Genomic DNA, 23,549 nt, shown 5'->3' with positions numbered 1-23,549 from the left:
GCACATTTGTGATTCTTCAGAGCTTAGAGCTTTCCCCTCTTGCTTTGGCTGCTGGCACCACTTTGAGTCAGCAGCGGTGGAAAGCCCAAGTATGAGTCTTGCTGTTTTGCAGTGGTGGCTGCGTGGGGCTGCTCACAGGCTGGGAACACCAGCCAGGGCATGCATGGGATACTGAGACAAACCCATCTTCCTTGGCACTTCTTGTTGGCCAATGCTAACTTTATTTCTTTGGTTGACTCTTGAATGCCAGATAAGCAAAGCAGATTCAAGCATTTTGCACTCTGGGACTACCCTTTCTCTTTCTCCCCTGTGATTTCTGAAGGTATTTATTTGGGGAACCTTCAGAACACCTGAAATCAGGCTCTGAAAGAAATTCACCATCCACTAAGTGTTACAGTGAGAATTGGATGCCTATGGCTCTCAAATGGACTCCTCTAAGCTCTGCACCTCTCTCCAAGTACTACCTCTGTTTAAAAATCTGGTTTGTGCAGCTTTATTTTTCAGGGCAGATGGAGAAGGACAGAAAAGAGATTAGTTTTAGAGCTGGCTTATCCTGAGGTGATAGCTCTTTGAAATGTCAGCACTATTGATGTATTGATATAATTAAACATGTCTACTGAAATGTCACTGCTGCTGCCCAGTGATCTGATGGACGGCTCTGTTTGGGGGATGTTCTTAAACAGCACAGACAAATTGTTGGGATGCTGTGGTCTCCATTACGTGTCCCCTTGGTTCACGAGTGATGAAATGCTACTGAAGGCAAGGAGGGTTAGTGAGTCTTACAAAAATTATTAGTCTCGGTGTCTAATTGTCCTAGCTGTCTCTAATATGGAGCAGTTTCACATGGCCTTTTCCCACAACTCCCAATTTTTGATACATTCTGATGTGTACACCTTGATTTTTTAGCCCTGACTGAGCAATGCACATGGATTCCCATATGGAATCCTGTTCGCTGACACTCAACAATGTCTTACTCCTCAAAGATGATGATGAGATTTCCTCCTCAAGCTGAGTTACACCTTGCATTGCTGTTCTGCCCTGGGAAGGCTAACACAAACTGGCCCAAGGAGATTTCCAATAGGAAGAACTCCTTAACAAATATTAGAAAGTACACAAAGCTCAAAATTCAATTTAGGAAAAGTAAGCCATGAATCCATCCTCCATACATGCTGTGCATCTATCTTAAAAGGAAGAAAAGAGAAAAAAAACAACAAGAAAGACAAAAAAAAGAACACTTAGCTCTTATGTCACAAGAAATATTTCAGGAAATGAAAATCATGTAACTGCTGCAGCTTGTCAAAGACCTCATGAAAAAGAAATGGAAGACAGTCACCAAAGAAAACTTGAGATGAGTTGTGGGACTCACTGCTCATTTTCCTTTGTTCTTTGAGGGAATTGCTTTCACCAAGTAGTGCAAAATATTAGGGCACATGCAGACAGCATTCTCCTGGAATTTGTGACAGAATGGTGTAGCGGTGTTAGATTCCACTGTTATGTTCAAGATCTGTTTTTGGAGATAGTTTGTAATTTAGCAGGCCTATATTGCAAAAATAGGATGAGCCATTTCAGCTGTAAGTCACATTAATTATTACACTTTCTAGTATTACTGTTATTTGTTGAGGCTAGCCCATTTTTTCCTAAGCTTCTATTTTTCAAAACTGTAACCTCTTGCCCAGACCCACAAACCTCAGGATGAAACATGTGCAGATTTTTCTTCCCTCAAAAGAAATACACTATTTAAGTTATGATCTCTTGTAGTTTTGAGTGGAATATTCCAGCTTTCATATAAAAAAGGCCAGAGTGCAAATGGAGTTCCTCCCTACTTCTGCTATATAGCAGTGATAGTTTCTAGAGACTTCGCAGCCAAGATGAGTGACCTGTTGTGACAGACATCATCAAACATATAGCAGGAGACTGTGTCTATCACAAAGAGAGTATTTTCTAGATGGAGAAGCTGCATAAAGGCCAGCCAACTGAAAGTATTGTCAGCTGTATTTCACAAATAGGGAAATGAGACACAAGCATAAAAGCCTTAAACGCCTCAGATGCGCTGAAACCACTGGGAGCTTTGGGGATTATTGCTTGAAAAAAAGCAACATAACCTATGTCACAGAGGAAGCCTTTGGAAAAGAACTGAACAGAAATATTGCAGAACCTGTGCCAGAGATCAAGGTAACAGGGAGTGAAAATTTCTGTCCATGGGATATTGCGCTGACACACACAAGTAAGCAATTAGGATAAAAGAATACAGTTATTCTGGAAAGTTACTTGACAAAAGAATTTTTTTGCCAATATTTGGTGAAGTATCTGTCCAAATAGGCAGAAAATTAATTTCTTGTTTGTGGGTGTTTCTAATTTCTGGGTGTGTCCTAGAGCTTCCAAGAATTGGTGATGCCATGGAAGAGCAGGGTGGAAGACCATCGGTAGGCTTCCTTCCAATCTGTTCACTTTGGTTCACTCACTAACCTTGAATGTGGCTTGAAATTGAACCAGGAACAACCAGAACCAAAAGCATACATTTCTAGAATTTGAACTTCATAGAATCACAGGTAGGGGCTGAAGTTGTGAGGGACCTCCAGAGCTCATCTGGTCCAACCACCCTGGCCAAGGAAGGTGACCAAGATCCAATTGCCCAGGACCATGTCCAGACAGCTTTTGATTATCTCCAAGGAGGGAAACTCCACAGCCTCTCTGGGCGATCTGTGCCAGTGCTCAGTCACCCTCACAGGGAAAAAGTGTTTCCTGATAACCAGAGGGAATCACCTGCATTTCAGTTTGTGCTCATTACCTCTTGTTCTGTCACTTGCCACCACCAAAAGTAACCTGACTCAGTCCTCTCTGCACCCTCCCTTCAGGTATTTATATACTTGAGGACCAATAGGTTAGAAGCTTTAAAATCTTCAATATGTGCACCTTTGCACACATATACAGCTGTTTGGAATAGCCTGGGATTGTCTTTTGTTGTTGTTGTTTTGGGTTTTTATATTATTTTGGAGGGATATACTTTTTCTCAGTGGGAAGTATAGGCAGAGATTTTCTGGGTCAGTCTCACAAAGCGCTTCAATACAATTTTAGGTAACCAAAAAGATTAATCTTTAAATGCTACGTTCTGCTAAAAATCTGGCTGCAGTCCTGTTGTATGAAGCACTCATACAACTATATTTCAGACTGACAGCAGATTAGAATATATAGGATGTAATGAAGTGCGAGTTATAGCAGAAAATTTAAGACAGACATGAACCTTTACAATGCCAGTTTCTGAAACCTGGAGGAAAACAGACCATTAAAATATTATTCCATGTGATTATTCTGTGATCAGCCTCTCCTCTTTCAGTTTAATGTTCTCCTTTTAATTACCTTTAGTAAATTTACATTTGATGAGTATCAGCTGTTCTGGTATTACCTTTACCAGCATTTGATTCTCTCTTACAATGCTATTCCATTCCAGATGTTTTTTCCATTCCACAGTTAAAATATCTTGGATGTCTGGAACCAAAATAGAGTAAGAAACAGAAAACATATAAATAAAATATATAAACTCTGAAACTTTGAACTAGAGCTTATCTCATAGAGATTTTTTTTTACTAGGTGATAAAGGGGAAACGAAATCTGAAATACTGAGGAATTCCTGCATGGAAGAGATAAAAAAAGACATTTTATTAACCAAGTTATAATTAGAACTAGATCCAGTTGAACTACATATTGTTGCTATACAATGCGTTTGAGTTCTCCATGGCCTTGTTGCAGAGGAGAAGCTTGTGTGCCCTCATGAGGCTGTGTGCTATGCTGGTGGTGGTTTGTCCCTCTGGTAGGGTCTCCCATGACAGACAGGTCTCAGCTGAAGGATCAGATGAAGTGTGTCCATGGGCAGGATGGGTTTGCTAGCCCCCTGGCAACCATCCTAGGAGAAGGACAACTCTAACTCCAAACTTGGGCAGAGGGAGCTTGCTTAGTCCTGTAAGGCCATCCATCTAAGAGAAGGTTACTCTAACCAAACTTACGTTCTGAGGTATTCGCTGTCACCGTCCAAGCTCGCTAGGCCGTGGCAGATGAACCTTAGGAGTAAAGGGTGGGGCCACTTCCATGCACGTTGTGCCTCACCTAAAAAATCCATTGCACAGGCTCGAAGGGTTCACCCACATTGCAAAGCCCTGGAGTGACAGGTGAGGATTGAAACGGCAGGAGATAACATGCACTGAAAGCCGCAGACCCAATCCTGCATGCAGGTGGTTCAGGATATGGGTCATTAGAGACTGACCCCAGAGAGGACAGTCTGGTTCAGCATCATCCCGAATCACCAAGCAGCCTTTTTCAAGGACAGTACTGCTTGTTCCACATGGAGAGGGGCCTAGAAAAGGTGACCTAACCAAAGCTCATCTCCACACCTGGGTGGATAACTGTGGCCAACCGGCATCTTCTGGTGCAGTCAAAAGAAAACAAAGACAAAGAGACAAAGGCATGCTGCCTCCAAAGGAGGCACCTGCCTCCAAAGGTGTGTTCAAATTGACACTGGCATGTTGGAACATCAGAACCATGCTTGATGCTGTGGATAGTGGATGTCCTGAGTGTTGTTCTGCTCTAATTGCCCATGAACTGTCACGACTCAACATCAACATTACTGCTCTCAGTGAAGTTTGTCTTCATGAGGAAGGCAGCCTTAAAGAACATGGTGTCAGCTACACACTCTATTGGTCAGGCAAACTCAAAACTGAAAGTCACTTTTCAGGAGTTGGCTTAATGATTAAAAACTCTATTGCCTCCCAACTTGAAAATTTGCTGACAGGTCATTCCAATTGCATTATGTCCCTATGTCTCCCTCTACACAAACAACATGTTGCTCTTTTTAGAGTATATGCCCTAACAATCCAAGCTGACCCTGCAGAAAAAGATAAATTCTGCACCGATGTTGTAGTTTGGGATTATTATGTAAATTCTCTCCCCTGCCACTTAACTGCCCAGGCCAGCGGTTAACAAAAGAAGCAGTTAACTGTTGATCGCTCGGGTGGGGGCAGGTTTGTCTCTTTTGGGGTTTTTTTTGGATATTCTTCCCAGTCTTGGCTCAGCGGAACGCGGGAGTGGGGGCTCCAAGGAGGCAGGCTGCCCTGCTGGTTACTGCTGGGGTTTTCCTGGCTGACTCGCTGCTGCCTACTTCGGACTACTTTTCGTGCCGCGCTGCTGCTGCTGCCTGCCTTGGATTTGCTTCTGGTTGGTCGTACCTTTCTGCTTCTTGGACGGGGAACACAGGGGGAAGAGACTGAGTCCATCTGAAAGCTCACTGCTCGTCTGTCTCGCTGGAGAGGGACTGAAACTCACTCTGCAGCCAGCCGGGCTGTGACATGGACACTTAAGTATAACCTTTCCTCCCGGAGGAAAACCTGCTGGGTTTTGTTGTTGTTTTGTTTTTTTTCTTTCTCTTGTGGTGTTGGGGAAGTGGGTTGCATTAGTCTGTTTACATATATATATATATATAGAGAGAGAGAGAGCAGTTGTCCTTCTTGTATTAAAATTCCTTTTCTTAAATTTGATAAAGAGTGGTGTGATTATCGTGGAGGAGGCCCCTCCCCTGCTTGTGGGTAAAACATTTTGGTTTTTTCCCCTCAAACCGAGACAACCGACCTGTGTCACCTCACCCAAAATGTGTCATCTCATTCCTGCAGATGATAAGATCATAATCCTTGGTGACTTCAGTGCCAGAGTAGGAAAGAACTCTGAAGCCTGAAAAGGAGTACTGGGCAAGCATGGCTTTGGAAACTGCAACGACAACGGATGCCTCCTGCTAGATTTTTGTGCAGAACATCAGCTCACCATCACCAACACTATCTTTCAGCAGAAAGACAGTATGAAGATAACCTGAATGCATCCTTGATCCAAGCACTGGCACCTCAGTGGCTATGTTTCAGTGCAATAGAGAAATGTTCGTGACGTTCGTCACACCTGAGTGATGCCGAGTGCAGAATGTCAAACAGACCACTGCATTGTGGGTTGCAAAGTTAACCTCCACTTTAAGCCTAAACCTAAGAGGGGCAGCATTCCAAGGAGGAGGCTCCAAGTTAACAATCTTCAAACAGTTACAGTAAGAGACACCTTCCAGGTAAGTCTTCAAACTAGACTTGAAGATCATCCTATAGATCCCTCTCCTGAAGTGCTTTGGCAACATATTAAAAATAGCATCCTGCAGTCCTCTGATGAGTCCTTAGGGTTCTCCTTCAAGAAAAACAGAGACTGTTTTGATAAAAGCAATCAAGAGATCCAGGAATTGTTGAAAAAGAAGAGAACTGCTCACCAAGCACACCTCGCTCAGCCATCTTGCCATGTAAGAAAAGCTGCCTTTCATCTTGCATGCACTAAGCTCCAACAGAAACTTCAAGACATCCAGAACAAATGGTGGCTCAACCTAGCAGAAAAAACACAACTATGTGCAGATTTGGGTGAACAAAGAGGATTCTATGAGGCCCTGAAAGCAGTGTACAGACCCACACACCAGGTTCAAAGCCCCCTTCTCAGCGCAGATGGCCAAGTGCTTCTCACAGATAAAACCTCCGTCCTGAACTGATGGTCTGAACACTTTCAGACTCTCTTCAGTGCCAACTGTGTAGTACAAGGCTCAGCAATTCAGCACATTACACAACAACCAGTGAAAAATTAATTGGATATAGCCCTACTATGGGAGAGACACTCAAGGCCATACAGCAGGTGAAAACTGGCAAGGCAGCTGGGGTTGATGGAATTCCACCTGAAGTCTAGAAGCATGGAGGTCATGCTGGTAAAATCCTTGCAAGAATACTTTTAAACAGATTAGCACCAGCTATTGTAGAAGAACTTCTATCTGAAAGCCAATGTAGTTTCAGAGCCAATAGGAGCACCACAGACATGGTATTTGTTCTCACACAACTGCAAGAGAAGTGTAGGGAACAGAACAAAGGACTCTATGCAACTTTCGTTGACTTTACCAAAGCTTTTGACACTGTGAGCAGAAAAGACCTGTGGCAGATCTTGGAATGTTTAGAATGTCCCCCCAAGTTCCTCAAAATGATCATCCTGCCACATGAGGATCAGTGTGGACAAATCAGACATAACGATGCACTCTCTGAGCCCTTTCCAATAACCAATGGTGTGAAACAAGGTTGTGTCCTTGCACCAACTCTATTCACAATCTTCTTCAGCATGATGCTCCAAAGAGCCACAGCAGACCTTGATGAAGAAAACGGCATCTACATCCAATATGGCACCAATGGAAACCTGCTCAACCTAAGGCGACTGAAGGCCCACACTAAGACCCTAAATCACCTTGTCCACAAACTGCTTTTTGCTGACAATGCCACCCTCATTGCTCACACAGAAGCAGCTCTACAGTGCTTAACATTCTGAGGTTGCTGAGCTTTTTGGGCTGCAAGTCCGCTTGAAGAAGACAGAAGTTCTCTACCAACCTGCACCTCAGGAAGTCTTCCATCATCTCCACATCACCATAGGCAATTCAGAGCTTAAGTCAGTCCAGCAGATCACCTATCTGGGAAGTATCATTTCCTCAGACGGTAAGGTTGACAAAGAGATAGACAACAGGTTAGCAAAGGCATACAGAGCTTTCAGAGAACTCTATAAAAGAGTCTGGTGCAATAAGCACCTGTCTTGGGTTAAGCCCAGCTTTCTCCCACCAGGCCTGGACTGCCTCTCCCCCCTCCTTTCCACACTCCCAGACCAAAGGTGGGGGGGGTAGGAGAGGGGGAAGGAAACCCTGAAAAGACAGTAAGAGCTCAAACAAAACCAGACCGAATTAATGTATATATATTTTTTTTTCTAACATTCATCATTACACATGCAATTGTACCCACCCAGGGCCCCCCAGGGAAGAGGGGAGAAAGGGAAAAGGGGAATGGGAATGAGAAGGGACAAAAACAACACACAACAAATGGAATACAATCAAAACTTTGAAAAAAAAAAGAAAACCGGCAAGGATACAGTCTCATCCCTTCGAGGGACTAAACTAATGAAACAAGAGATCTCCATCTGGGCCACCTGTGCTTCCCAAGCCTCCTCTGAAGGTAGCAAACCTAAAACTAAACCTCCTCCTTCCTGTTATGTGTAAAACACTTGTGGAATACCTACGTAATGCCCACTTCCCTAGCTACAACGGGTTACTAAGGAAGTGTAGATCAAACCCATCACAGCACCTGAAGAAAAGTACAAATATCAGTGTCTACAGAGCCATTGTACTGTCTACTCTTTTCTGTGGGTCTGAATCATGGGTCATCTACCACCACCACCTGTGACTCCTCGAACATTTCCATCAGCGCTGTCTCCGTTAAATCCTAAACATCCACTGGTCTGATTACGTGACTAATGTGTTTGTTCTTAAACAGGCAGGGTCACCAATATCGAGGTCATGCTGATGAGAATGCAGCTGCACTGGGCAGGGCACGTCTCCAGGATGGAGGATCACCGCCTCCCAAAGATTGTGCTCTATGGTGAACTTGCCACTGGCTGCTGCAAGAGAGGAGCCCCGAAGAAGAGATACAAGGACTCTCTGAAACAACACCTCAGCCTTGGCCATATTGGCTGCCATCAATGGTCCACTCTGGCCTCCAATTGGGATTCATGGAGACACACCATTCACAATGCTGCTGCTTCCTTCAAGAACACACACAGAGTCAGTCTCTAGGAGAAAAGACAACATAGAAAGAATTGTTTCTCGCCAATATCGCCTAAGGAGACTTTGCGCTGTGTCTTTTGTGACTGGACTTGCCTATCCCGCATCAGCCTTTTTAGCCACCAGCAGCTTGCAGTAAGTGTGGGTAGTGTTCTTCATTCGCGAAGTCTAACCATGAATGACAATGTTTTTGAGTACGGTGACAAACCTGCAGAAAGAAAACACTTGGCTACTTGCTGTATCAGTATGACTGGTTAATGCCCACTACTGCCTTTTCAGACAATTATAACCACTGACCATGAAGTAGGGCCTAAATGAAGTCTGAATCCTCTCTGAGTACAACATTCATCTCATGTTAGAGGCAATGAATGAAACAGAACTTTACTGCATGTGAGGCTCTGTTAAGATCTTTAAAGCAAGAACACAGAATTAGCAAATTAAAATGAAGGTTTTTTTATTACAAACAGGTTGCATACTTTAACTTTTACCAAAGAATTGCATAACCATAGATCCTAAAACACACAGACTAAGGCACACACATACACACAAACATGTGAACAGACTATAGCCAAACAAATTACCGCATAGTATAAAGAAATAAATTGCTATTAATCAAAGTATGAATAAACCCTGTTTCATAAATATGCTGTTGGCATATGGTTTATACATGAGCATAAATGGCCTTTTCCTCTTTTTATTTCCAGTGGCTTTTAATACTTTTCCTCCTGATGTTCTAGGAACATAGCCTTGAACCATTGAGTTATAATAAAAATTACTCTTCCCTTAGGTAGTCCACATGAAAGGGGCAGACACAAGGTAGAAAGACTGAAAGCCATCTGTTCGGGGAAGAGCGCAGAAGATGAAGGACAGTTATAGAAATATGAATTACAGACATGCTAAGTGAGTAGAAATGGTATTGATCTTTTCAAGGCATTGTAAGGAATAAAGATACATTTTTTTTGTAATGGACCAAAATCTAGATCACAACCAGTGCTAATACCACAGTCTGTGGAAGGAAAAGGAAAGTGAGCACTGCCAGCTTCCCACTTTCCTCTCCAGTCTTGATTTGTTCAGTGTTCTTAGACCTAAGATGCAAACTGTTTACGAAGATTGAAACAATTCTTGTTGCTTAAAAATTTGTTTCACTGTAAATTCACAAAAGATTGTCTTATTGCTCACAAATGTGTTTCAGGAGCAAGACAATACTCAGATCATCTCTATTCATCTACTGTGTAATACATTTATTTACAAACTTCCTATTCACTTGACTTTACATAGGATATTTAGATTATTTGGGTCATAACTTCCCAGGATGTTATATACCATAGGATTTTTTAGAGACACCTTTCTGCTCACCTTTAATTCCCAATAGCAAATGACTATCATACCTGTGGCAATTTGAGTGCAGTTTATATAGAAAAATAATGTGACAAAATTCCTTAGCACTTAGTTTCCTGCAAACCAGTCCAGCAGCTGAATAAAAGAATAAAAGAAGTCAGCATCCCAGTACCAGAGAGTTGTGCATAGGTCACCTACAAGTGCTAGAATAGGTGTCAGGTAGGTAAAGAGTTTGCAAGGTTACAAAATGCTAAGCTGCAGGCAGAATGCAACATATGTGCTTCCATGAGTCCCTGCAGCATATCGACATTTAGATAAAAGAGAATGTATTTAGAGGAATTAATAATTTCTCACAAAGGTGAAGGAAAGAGTTTCAGACACCTAGTAGAGAAGAGTGACTTGTACATGGGAGAAGGTGAGGAAGTTTGCGACAAGGCAACTCAAGATAAGAGGACAAGGATCTAGGGGACTCCAACTCACACTTTTTATCCTTCTAAAGTTGCATTGCTTTTTTTATCCTTCTAAAGTTGCATTGCTTCTTCCAAAACCCAGATTATGTGGAGGGACAGTGTCTTGGGTTGAGCTGGCAAAACACCAAATGTCCAATTCAGAGAGAAAGTGTTCCTCCTCCTCCCAACCAGCTAAGGGAAAAAGAAGAGGGTGAGGATAAAACCCCTCCAAACTAGGTTTATGCTCAAACCAGCTACATATATTTATACAGAAAAGAGAAAATTAAGAGAAAACTACAATATAACACACACTTACACAACTTATGTATAACAAGAAATAACTTCCCACTTCCCAGTAAACACAAATTCTAGCATTTTAACTACAAATCATTCTGGAGAAGTCAATTCTGCAGAGAGAAAAGCTAAGAACAAACATTTTACTTCCCTAAGATAACATGATGGTAAGCTGGTGCTCTGGGCTTGGGCCTGCCCATCCCTCCTGGGACGGCAGAGTGTCTTGCTGGGACCACAGCTGTGAAGCAACTGCCCAAGCCACACCCACACACCAGCTCTTACCCCTTTTGAGATGATGTAATATGGTATGGAATACAATATTATTGGCCAGAAGAAGTCAGCTGTTAGCTAGCCCAGCTCAGCTCAAGTCAGCTGACAATCCCAGGCCTGATCTGAACTTTAAAGCCTAAATTTAGGCCCACCTGACTAAACCTATAACAGAGAGCTCACTGTTGCAGTTAAGTTTGGATGTTGAAGAACATACCGATGTTTTGGTTCCCCTTGGATTCCTCTGAAAAAGAGCAGGAGCCATTCATTGACTCAGAAGATAACTCCTTGAGTTATTTTCTATGACATCAGAGATCAGAAACCACTGTTGGATTCCTGTGCCTCCAGCACTTTTCCCCTGCATTTCAGGGAAGCTCAGCTACCCATTTCTTTATCCGTGCCTTTATTTGACTCATAACCAGAGGTTTCCTGTGGCCTGGAGCAGAGATCTTACCTATCAGTTCATCTTTTTGTTATCCTTTGTGAACATAACCAAGAATTATTGATGGCATTGGTATATAATTCTACATGTAACAATTTCCTGAGAGTTAAAGGCTTTTCTCTCTTTTGTTACAGAGGTAAAAAAAAAAAATCGTCCACAAGCTCAGGTCATAATTGAAAACATACTACTTTCAATATAGATTTAAGCACACAGAGGAATGAATGTCTTTAATTTAGGTAAACCCAGCACTACAGACTCCCTTTCTCACTGTTACCGTCTGTTAGCCGCCAATTTGAAAACACAGAGAAATTATTTGATTTCATAACCAAATAGCTGAGCAGAAACCATTTCCTCCAGCACAGCTTTTACATTTATATTTAAATGAACTGCCTGTGGCTGGGAAGTTCTGCCTCATTTAAAGACAGGAGTTAAAAAGACCTACTGTGAGACAGGGGGCAAGGCAGAATTAAGAGATCTGGATGAATTTCAATTATCTCAGAGCTAAAAGAAAACATACCACTTGTTCATGTGTGCTGAGGCTGAGTTCAGAGAAAGGTTGAGCCAGAGTAAGTCTAGTCTCATGCAAGTTGTCTGGCCACCACTGAGCTGCCTGCAGCTGGCCCAGGGCTGAGTGAGCTCCAGGATAGGACTTGCTTTGGTGTAACCTAGTGTGACTCTAAATGATACCAGCTTACACTCCCTGCAGCTCACACTGCAAACATGGCTGAGAGCTCGTTCAGCAGGTAAAGGAATAATGAACTAGCTTTGGATTCAAAGTGATGAATTAGAGACCCGTTTCTTCTATTTCTTCAGCAAGCTACAGTTACTAAGGAGCTATTGGCTTAAACACCAATTTGGCAACATTAGTGTATCATGCTTGATCCTCCCACAGATATTTTCTTCTTTACAAACTGCTTTACAAAGAGGGGCTAATTATTCTTTATAACACACTTCTCAGGGGAGAGAATAACAGTCTTCCCTCTCTTTACATTAAAGGAAACTCAGGTATGGGAGTTATTTGCCTAGTGTGTATCAGGATACCAACTGGAGAGAAAGACGAGCTAGCAGTCACTGGTGATCCTACCCAGCTGTGGTGGAAGTGACCTCCTGCCAGGTAACGGCCTCCTGCCTAGATTCAGTGCTCCTCTTTTCCCACAGGGATACTGGTGCTCTCACTATGTAACAAGTCACTGTCATTTCACAGGACATGGAATGACAATATATAACTAAAGGGTAATGCAGGAGGAAAAGATCAGGATGGGGCAGAACTCCTCCGGAGAAGTCTTTCAATATCCCATTTTTCCTTTGCATGTGCTTTGTCTCCAGGTGTTAAAACAAGGATGTTTCTGCTCATACCTTTTATTCACTCCTTGCCTCAGGTCTCTAGCTCCCCAGCCAATTTTCCCAGTCAAGTTCTAGGAAAAGTACCAAGTACTGAGAGCTCCTACTGCAGACTAAATGCAGTTATTCTGCATCAACAGGTGACTGCTCATGCTGAGCCCTGCAGGGGAATAGGTTGCATGGGCACCGAGAGGAGTAGAGAGAGAAAATGCCAAGGGAAATTTACTTGAGTGGGGAAAATATTGCCTTCCTGGCTGCTTCTAAAAGTCTTTCTCCTCTATTTTATTGCTGAAGAGAAAAAGTTAACTGTATGAGTGTGAATGTTTGCAGGGAACTGGAACAACATATGCAAAAACTAAGTGACCATCAAGTTTTCTACTACAAGTTGAAAGAGGAGTGAGACAAAGGGGTAGATTCCTCAGAAATAAAATCTCTCTTGCTGCTACTATGTGTGCTTTAAAATGGGCAGAAATGTTACAGCACTGTGCTACTAGCTGTCTTAGAGAAGGAAAGCCTACTGGCACCTAAATGGAAGAGAAGGCAGGAGCAGCAATGAAGTTTGTTAAGGGGGTTATGTACCGGCCCCTCCATCTGTCAGTACTGCAGGAAATCTTCACACTGGTGTTTCATACTTTAAAAATTACGAGATGGCAGTTTTGCATAAAGGAAGCTGGTGCTACTATTTCTTTTTATTGCTTTTTCCTTTCTCTGTTCAAAACTTCCTGTATATATGTATATATATGTGCTTTAATTATATGTATATATGTTTTAAAATATATATTTGTTTAATTATAGGTATATATAGAGAGATATAGATATAGATACATATGCACACATGTAAAAGGAAGACAAGGAAAAGTAGACAGACAATATAAAAATAAATTTAGCAGAAAATACTCCCTATATTCACTGTGTTCTGTAAGATGCAATTCAGAATTTATAAATTGCTTATGATTACCTCCTCCTCACCTCCTTCTTTCTGAATGTCTATTAATTTCTGCCCTTTCCCAGTGACTACTATTGGCACTGTTATTTTCATTATCTACCTCCAGATGGCTCAGGGCAACATACATCTATTTTTACTCAACCGATATAATACAACTTCAAAAGAATACAATTACAACAGTTACCAGTGACTGAACTACAAAAGATCAGAGACAATTTTTCTGGGTTTTTTTCCATTAAAATATCATTAAAGTTTGTTATTTTCTATGTAACATTCACCCTAGGCGAGGTCTAAGCAGAGAGCCTAGACTCTTATTTGAGAGTTCTCCCCTTAGCCAGTAAAGTAAGTATTACAGGAGATACCTTTTCTAATGCTGGCTGGCAATTTCTTTTGGTGAAAGTTAACAACAGCAGTAATTGATAAAAAAAAAAGGATAAACAGCAAGGCCTTGACTTTTGGAAACATATTTCAAACTTCAAACAAACCACTTGCCAATTTATTTGGAGAAAATTCCTTTCATGTCTTAGTGCATCTGTCCCTTTAATAATAGTTTGTAAGCCCTTGGGAACAATCTTAAACAGGATTTCAGTAGAAAGCACGCACGTTATTACAACTATTCTTAAGAATTAGATGCCTCCATTTAAAAAGTTGATCCCTCTAATGGTGCTCCAGGAGAAGTGATTTCCAATGAAAGGCTTATGATGACATCTAGCAACTGAAAGAGAAAAAGGAACCATATTCTGAAGATTTTGAAGGAAGCAGTACATGTCTTCAATCGCATTCCTTCTCTTGCCTATCTCTTGTACCCAAAAGGAAGGTGAGTCCAAATGGTGCTGAGGGAGTCCCAAGTGTAGATGTGGAGGTGTGCAGACTGGCGATGGTTAGAAGCGGACTTGCTTGAAGGGCACAAGACACCTTGAACATCTCTAATGCTTCTGGTATGCTGCAGTCCCACTGACTGTTTGCATCCTCCTGTTTCATAATTAGCTGGTTTTAGAGTCCTGAACAACAGAATTTGGGCTAACCCATCCTCTCCACAAGCCTCTGCCATTCAGGGTGCCCTCCCCATGGTAATGCTTAAGGACTTTTTTTAAAAACAACTGTATTTTACCCTGAGTTTTTCAAAGGAGTTAACTTCCTTAAACCTGTGTGGACTGAAAAAGTGTCCCGTGTTGAAATAAGTGCCCCGTACATATATGCATCAGCACATATTGAACACATTGACTAATGCCACCACCATTTATTAGTCATCAGAGATTCACCTGGTGAGAGAGAGATGGAAATGGGACATCATTATTGCCACATATAAGGAGCTGCTAGTCAAGACTGAGGGTGCGCTGTCTTTTACAGTAGGCATCAATGTCATTTCTGTGGAAAGTTGATTAAGTCTAGGATGTTAAAGCCAGCAATGTGTTTTTCAGATGGCATCTGGTGGCACAGTGTAATAGACTATATTATTTGCTACATCATTGTTCATGAAATATTGTTAGCAGGGTGCTGAGCATTCATCCATTAACACCACATGAAGTCACCTTGAATCCCGGTTTCCAGAACAGTGGAAAAGACTTCTATTTTACAGCTGAAAAATAAGCCATTTGGATGCTTTTAAAGTGCCTAGTACAGAATTTAGCTATTTCAACAACATGGTCTTACCTATCACAATTTTTCAATTTTGAGATCTCATCTGGAAGAGATGCAAATATCACTCCAGTTGGTCTGAACAAGTGGTATGCCAGAAGTTAATATGACCCTTTGTCTCTTTGGTGATAGTTCTTTAAGAAGATATTTTTAAAGGTATGCACCATACATAGATTATTATATATATTATATCAATCTATTCTCTAGTTAATCATGCTGGCATGTGGAAAAAAAAAGCTTAATTCTCATGATTTGTTGTGGCTCCATCACACCAATCACATGAATATTGCTATCTATATGAGAGAAACAAATTCTTGAAATTACACAGTAGCTAAAGTAATCCATTCAGAGAATATTCCTATCCATCCAGTTAGGAAGCTGATGGCCAAGCAAATGGACGGCTTTGACATCTGATGGCTGCTATGAGAGGTCATGGACAAAATAATTAGGCCAGATTTATCTGGAGCTGCAATACTCCTTCCTTCTGCACTCCATCTCCCCTACCAAGAGAACATTTACACAGTCTTATCTTGAATTTTGACTTGTTATTGCCAGCGGTAGGCAGATTAAAATGAGGGCAATTCACACTTCTCTGAGCTACTGTATATGTGTGCTTTGCTGTGGATGCAGCAAGACAATGCTGCCCTGGTTCAGAGAGGTTTCCTTTGCCATAAAGAACTTCATTTTTAGAGTACAAAAAATTCATGTCAGAAACTGATGGCCCTCTAAAGATGAATGCACTAGAACTGAGTTGACAGTGATGTCTAATTTCCAGGAGTGAGAGAAGTAACCATGCAACAATTTTGCAGCTGCACACTGTTGTAATATTTCACTAAGAACTGGACAAAAGGTCAAATATAAAAAGAGTTAAATATTGTACAGAGGAATTAAAAAGGAAGAGATTTCTTTGAGCAGAACTACACGAAACCTTGGAAACCTTCCTTTCTTACTGAAAAAAGCTCACACCTTTTGAAGTTCAAACAGTGTCAAGAATCAACTCTGAACTTCGATATCAGTTGTGAGACACAATGAGTAAAAAAGAATGTCTGTCACTCCAGATTTCTCTGTAATTTCTGCCTAGCTTTCATCACTTGATCTTTTTTAGACATTTTCCTTGATCAGAATTACCATGTGAAACCCCTGGGGACAGCTAGCATAAGCCACACAACTAATACCTGGAGGTTCTGATGCCACTTACAGAATTAATGGATGCACTGAGGGCTAGAGCCAGCCTCATATACTTTGCAAAGGATTCAGCAAGGAGTAAGAGATGAGACTGAGAAGAGTCAGAGCTTCCGCAGTTGAAGAGCAGCCAGATGAAAGCACTAAAGGATATCAGCAGTCTATAGTCCATATGAGGAAAAAGAAAAAATCAAAAGAAAGGAAGTAGCACAGTTGAGTTGATTACAACAGTGGGAAGATATCACAGTAAATCTTCAAGTATGTAAAAATCTGCTGTCAGTGGGATTAAGTCAAGAAACAATGGGTTTAAACTACAGCACGGGAGGTTATAAAAACCTGAGAGCCTTTGAATGCTAAGGTTAGAGAGACCCTTGATGACTTACTTAGGAAAAAATAGGACTCTATCTATGTAAAAACTGTTTATAAGAGACAAGTGTTGCCAACATCTGATAGAAATTTGATCCTGCTGAGGCTCCGAGAAGGGCCAGATGACTGCACTTAGCTTCTGTTTATTGGCCTTTATTACACTTTATTGCCTTTGCACATTATATTCCTCACTAGATTACCCACTACACATTCCTTGAAAGCTTGGCTAAGTTAGCTTACTCTTTCTTCTCTCTAGATGCTCTAGCTAAAGTAACATATGGTGGAGCCTGCCACTACCTTTGGTTCATATATTTTTCTGCTGGGGAGAGCTGGTTTTGTCCCCAGACTCTTTTAGTGCTATCAGAAAATGCAGAACATAGACAGATATTTGAGGAGATACACAGATGGTGAAACCAGAGTGTTTAGTACCATTTTACACCAGGGATCTGTTTCTAGAGCACCCTGCCTGGCCTCCAGCTGCCTCTCCAGAAGGACACAGGTCATACTTGTGTGCCTTGCATCAGTATCCCAGGACTCCAGGGCACCCTATGCCTCAGCACCTGAATTCCACACTTAGCTTTTTGGTAGCTACAAGTTATAGCTAAGCCACCAGTTCCTCTAAAACAACAACTACTCTCCTACACATATTCTGATGTTATGGATGGTGACACAGCCCTGGTTCAGCACACTGCACAATCATGATAAGAGTATGCAGAACAGGCAGAAGGGGACCTGCCCCGTCAGAAAAATGAGCAGGCTGTATGCTTGTCTCTATAGATGTAAATGACTGTACAAAATAAAACTAGGAAATCAGATCTAAACATTTTTACTATTCATACTCCTCTGGGCAGCACATTCCCTTTTTTGCACATATTAGCTGCTGATCTGATAAGTAATCCTGCTTAAATCAGCAAGATTATTATAATTAATTCATTTGGAGTCCTAATTACCGTGACTTTAGTGAGTGCAGGACAGAGTCTCTCTCTTCCTTTGCACAAGTATTCTGTCAGAAGGAGGTTGCAGTGATAGGGCTGGTGTTTTCAGAATAGCTCATTTAGTATGAGTATGAAATGTGGTGCTTCCATCTTCTATGTCTTCACGATGTTATTCTTGGTATCAACCTAAATTAGCTATTAATTTGCTTTATCTGTTTTTGATTTGAGGCTCTATTTGTCCAAATATTCCCAACAGAACGAGTCAGGAGTACCTGAGTTTAATGCTTTCCATTGTACCAGCTGCAGATCTATGTCATTATTCAGTTATACAAGAAAAAAAAATATTCTACACTGTGTGTACTCTGATGCAAAGCGATTTAAGCATTTTTGTAATTGCCTTCAACGGGAGCATGATTAAAATTCTTATAAAGTGTTCATTAAAACCTCAAAATACCTGTGGAAGTCTGTGATAATTAGTTCAATTAAAACTGTATTCTGAAAACCACTGCAGTAATGACAGCCTGGCATTCAGTGATTTTGTGTAGTAATAACTCCAAACTTTTCTTAATTTGCATGCTGAAAGCAGAGGCTATAGTCCCCCCTCCTTAGGGATAATTGTCATGAATATAAGCTAATGAGCAATCACCGACACTAGCAGGCTTCATGGCTCCGGTAAATAGACTGAGATGAATTTATGAGATGGATTTGTGAGCACAGGCGGGTAGAGCTGGGGCAGCTGTGCCAGCCGTCCCCTTTTCTTGCCCATCGGTCTCGCAGTCTCCAAGGGGAATCACTGAACAGGAACAGCACAGGAAGTGGCTCTCACATGGTCGAGGTTTGGAGTCAGCGATACTGCCAAACCCCGGCATTGGCTGCAGTGTGTTAATGCCCAGTTTAGCTCCTGCCTCTTAGAAGGTTAGAACCAACTTGCTCAGCTCAAGAAGCAGGACTTGCTTAAGGCAAGGTTTCCCTGGCATTTCTGATCAATGAACAGTGGAAGGAGTCTCTGGAGTGTGTCTTATTACAGGAGGCTTTTAGTGTGAGCTGGGGATGCAGCAGAATAGAGATTTATCATCTTTGCCACTGCTCTGGAAAAGGAGTGGGCTGAACAGAGCTGGAGCACAGATTTTCAGCTGCCAAAGGCCAGGATTAACAGCAGCTAGATTGCCTTTACAGGGTGGCTCTGTGCAATCCAATCCTTCCACCTCCCCAAAAAGGATTTTTCCAGTAATAAAGCAACTGTCAATAGAAGCAGTTGTTCTCTCATTTGTTCCAATGGAGACGGTATATTTTTCTCCTTTTACAGTGCTTTTACTGTACTTTCTTCTGATTGTCAATTTTAATGGATGAGTGTCTAGCTTCAGAAAAGTCCAGCCCGGTTTTGGTGAAGCTTTTGTGCCCTAAAAAGAATTTTCAAGTTCAATGTGGAATCTGTACAAAACAAAAACATCTTGCCTTTGAATCAGGGAAATTCAGTAGAGTGTGCCAAGTTTCGCTGTGTGAAATTGGATTATTCCATACCTAATGTGCAGTCAAAAATCACAGTTTGGAACACAGAGAACCATAACCAAAGCGTGCAATAAAAAGAGCTGTATGTGTTAAAAAAAATACTTTGGAACCTCAACTCTAACACTGGAGCATTTAGTAATCATTGCCCACAGTGGTCTGTTATACCCTCATGTGATTCATTTACAAGGTACATAATTTAGATTTTATTTATTTATTTATTTATTTGGTTAGCTTAGAAGTTAGTTATATGACTTATAAACATTCTGAGTTTCTAGTTCATATTTCCGTCACTTTCCTTGTGACTTCTCTAAACTATATACCATATGTATCCTTCTCAAAGATCCCTAAAATACAGAGTTTTCATTAGCTGACGCTTTTAGTGTTTGAGAGGGTTATTAATTTGCTTCCTTCTCAGCTAAGGTGTCTCATTTTCAACTTGTTGCCAAAGCATGAAGTAAGTTCATGTTTAGAGATGTACAAACACAGAAAGAATGAGTCTTAAAAACTAATTGAAAACATATACCTTTGGTCTCTTTCAACTTATAAAAATCAGAATATTTTAGTATGCTGGGACAGGAAAGATCAATCTTTTCCAAATGTGACAAAAAATATGTGAGCACAAACAGAACCAGAGAAGTGAGAGTGAAGGCTGTTGGGATGGCAGAGAAGTTGGGTGCAGCCAGTTACAAGGACTTCTCTGGTAATGTGCTATCCCAGAGATCAGTGTGGCGCTGAGAGGAAGACCAGGAAAGAAAAAAGTAGCATAAAGATAAGAAGGCTAAATGTGAAGAACAAGCATTAGATTGTAAGTACAGATAAACTGCAAAGAATACAAAGGCTTAAAGGGGGAAAAATCTAAAAGAGAAGCTGTCCTATCATTATGTTTTGATATTCTTTCTGTTATATCTCATTTGCTGAAAGTTCTTGAGCATCACTAACAGTAATATTGGTCCATTAATAACTCCTACAGCACTGGAATGATTTTTTGCTGCGGTGTCAGTAAATGATGGGGACACAGTTCAGTACTCTATGTGTGTAAGTGGTTCTCTAATATCAAACCCTTTGGTTGAGGGAATTAAATGAATTTCCTTATCAGGTTTGACACTCATTGATTTTCATTTAGTTTCTGTAATTTTTTTTCCTTCGGGTCTTTTAATACGATGATATATTCTGAGTTCTACAAAACCAAAGTACAGATTTCTCTCTTTTAAAAACATTCTGCATTTTTTAACATCATCACCTCAGGGCTTTCAAACTGCAAAATAAAAATCGGAGCTGATACTTCCCATAGTGCCTTATCAAGAGACTTACTATCCTTGTTTCTGATCTCTGGTAACCTGCTGCTGATTGTTAATTACAACTAGTTTCTTCTGGTCTTCCAGAGGGACCTTCAGGTGTTATCTCCCTTGTGCTTCACTACCCACTTCTCCTTTACTGGCTACATTTTGAGCATCACATTAAAATTCAAAGCATGCACAGGGCAAAGTCATGGAGCTTTAATCTTGGTCTGAAGTTAGTCCTGGATCCATCACAACTGACACCTGAGGTAATTTGACATTGAAAAAGGAGTTATCCTAGGCCCCAATTCTCATAGCATTGCTGAAGCTGAGCAGTAAATAATGAACTGTACCATCTAATTGAATTACCCATTAGTGCTCAAGAAGCACTTCTTGAGAATAAGCATATGAAACTATCAGTGAACAGTGACGAACAACCTAGAATTGAGTTTCAAGCTGGACAACCTTGATGTTTTAGCTGGGCTTCTCAGGAAACACTCAGTATTCTTGTAGACCTTACTTGACCTAGACAGTACTCAAACTTGTCTTAATTACTTCAGTTTACAGCTACTTAATATGTTTAATTACATAATCAACTAAACACATCCTGTATGCTGCTCAATGTGACTCGAAAAAAATTAAATAAAGCATAATTCAATAACTGTTAAATAATCTTTTATAATGTTACTACAAAAGTTCCTCTGTAATTTACTAATCACCATTATGCAAATGTTAATTAAGGTTATTACTGCTCAGTTTCTATTGACTGGGGAAAAACTAATTCATAGGCACAACCAGCTGTATCATGTTGCCTTAAAAACTTTAAGTCTCTCACTTATGGAAATAAGAAATCAAAACCTTTATGGTTCACTATAGTCATTGTACAGATGATACACATTTCCTAGAGACCAGTCCTACCATGCCATTTCCTCTCATTTTATTTCCTACTGATGAGTAGGATCCTTTCAAATAATGTTAATGTAGGAATGGGGTAGGAAGGATGAAAAGAGTGGAAGAGATGAGAGTTTCCATCTGAGCTGAGCAGTGGATGTTACCCAGGGTACTCTAACCCTGCTTTAATAGCTTCTCCCTTCAGGAGCCAGCTGGGTTGAAATAGGCTGAATACCACATGCCTCTTTCACATTCCTGAGGGTGCCTCTCAAGTCATTCCCTTACACCAAACTGTTTCTCATTTGTTACTACTTTGGATGCCCCTTTTATATGCCTAAAAAAGTGTAAAGGGGTTGTGCATAGTAAGGAGTTTGGTATCCCAGTAAGACCACAAAGAATATGGAGTAATTCATCACACTCTGTGAAATACCCATAGGTCAGAAAAAACAGCAAAAAATGCTGATGCTTTGCAAACAGTGGCATAGAAATACTTGTAGGAGTAGTAACAAAAAAAAAAAAAGGTAGAGTAATGCAAGTGGAAGGAAAAAGGTACAAAATATCATCTAATTCCTTGTCTCAGTGACACACACTGTCATCTCATTGTAGACCTGTAACTGCTCAAGTTGACCTGCAAGTGAATAAAAAATGTCTAAAAATCTCAGCAGCAGGTTGAGGAGGGTAAAATGAACTGTTAAGGTCCTGGAAAGTGCATGGCAATGCTCACTTACAAGCATGAGACGTTTGTCAACAGTACTAAAAGGTAGGAAGAAACATCACACAAAGCCTAAAATTAAGGCCAGAGTAAAATTCTGCAGCACGTGGCCCTCTTAAGAGAGAGTGATTTCAGAGCCAGAAAAGGCAGGCACATCTACTGTCCTTTGCTGTGTGCTTTCTGGCATGACTCTGCTCTTCTCCCTTCCTATGAAAAGGCTTTCTCCTCGGACTCCCTCCTGCTTGCATCGGAGCACGTGTCAGTCTCAGCACAGACACTGCCATCACATCATTTGCACAGAGCAGATGCTGCACAGACGGAGTTAAGCATGGGTGGTTTGAACTCAGGCTTTCTAATTGAAACCCTTGGATGTGCTGCTGGGACAGTCATGCCAAAAAATAGGTAGCCACTGAGGGAAGTCCAACAGAACAATATCTTGCTGTCAGGGGATGTGCCAACTGCCCCGAGGACTGTGTGGATCCAGGCTGAGCCATGGGGCAGGTTCAGAGAGGCAAAAAGAGAGTTGTATGATGAGTGAGGTTTCCTCCTCTTTAAGCATACTAACTGAGTAAATAATGAACTTGGTAGTGTCTTCATCACTCAACTGAGAACTTCTTTTCCTTCCCATCAGAGCTCATTGCAGTCTTCCTGTGTCCGAGCAATGGTCCCAGCTGTCTGGCACTGGGAAATGTGAGGCAAAGATAGGGCAAGTAACCTCTCAGTCAAGTGTTTCTGGACACAGCCAGCAATAAATGCTACCTCCTCAGGATTACACTGAAGTTACTGAAATTGGGAAGCAAGTCCTGTCTCTAAGCCACCCCATATTGATAGAGGCAAGCCCTTCCTTCCTGCCTGCCTTCCTGCCTGCCTTTCTGCCTTCCTGACTTCTTTCCTGCCTGCCTTCCTGCCTTCCTTCCTGCCTGCCTGCCTTCCTGCCTTTCTTTCTGCATGCCTGCCTTCCTGCCTTTCTGCCTGCCTGCCTGCCTGCCTTCCTTTCTGCCTGCTTTCCTGCCTGCCTGCCTGCTTTCCTGCCTGCCTGCCTGCATGCCTGCCTGCCTGCCTGTCTCCCAAGTATTGATTCAACCCCTTAATCAGGTGCTGTGGCCAGAGCTTCAGACTCTCCTAATTTAGATCAGGTCTGTAGCCACTGTTGTCTTTTAGATCAGACTGCCCTGCAAAGACGAGGACAAAACTTAGTCCCTGTCTCTGAGCTCTAGACACTCTTCCTTCGTGACTTAGCTTTGGGTGTTAGGTACATGGGGTCATGTTTTTAATAAATATCTTTAATTTAACTTCAACTCTGTCAAGTCCTTAAGTT

The sequence above is a fragment of the Pithys albifrons genome, chromosome 1, assembly GCF_047495875.1.
Source record: "Pithys albifrons albifrons isolate INPA30051 chromosome 1, PitAlb_v1, whole genome shotgun sequence".
NCBI lineage: Eukaryota > Metazoa > Chordata > Aves > Passeriformes > Thamnophilidae > Pithys > Pithys albifrons.
Note: the sequence above shows the minus strand (reverse complement) of the source record.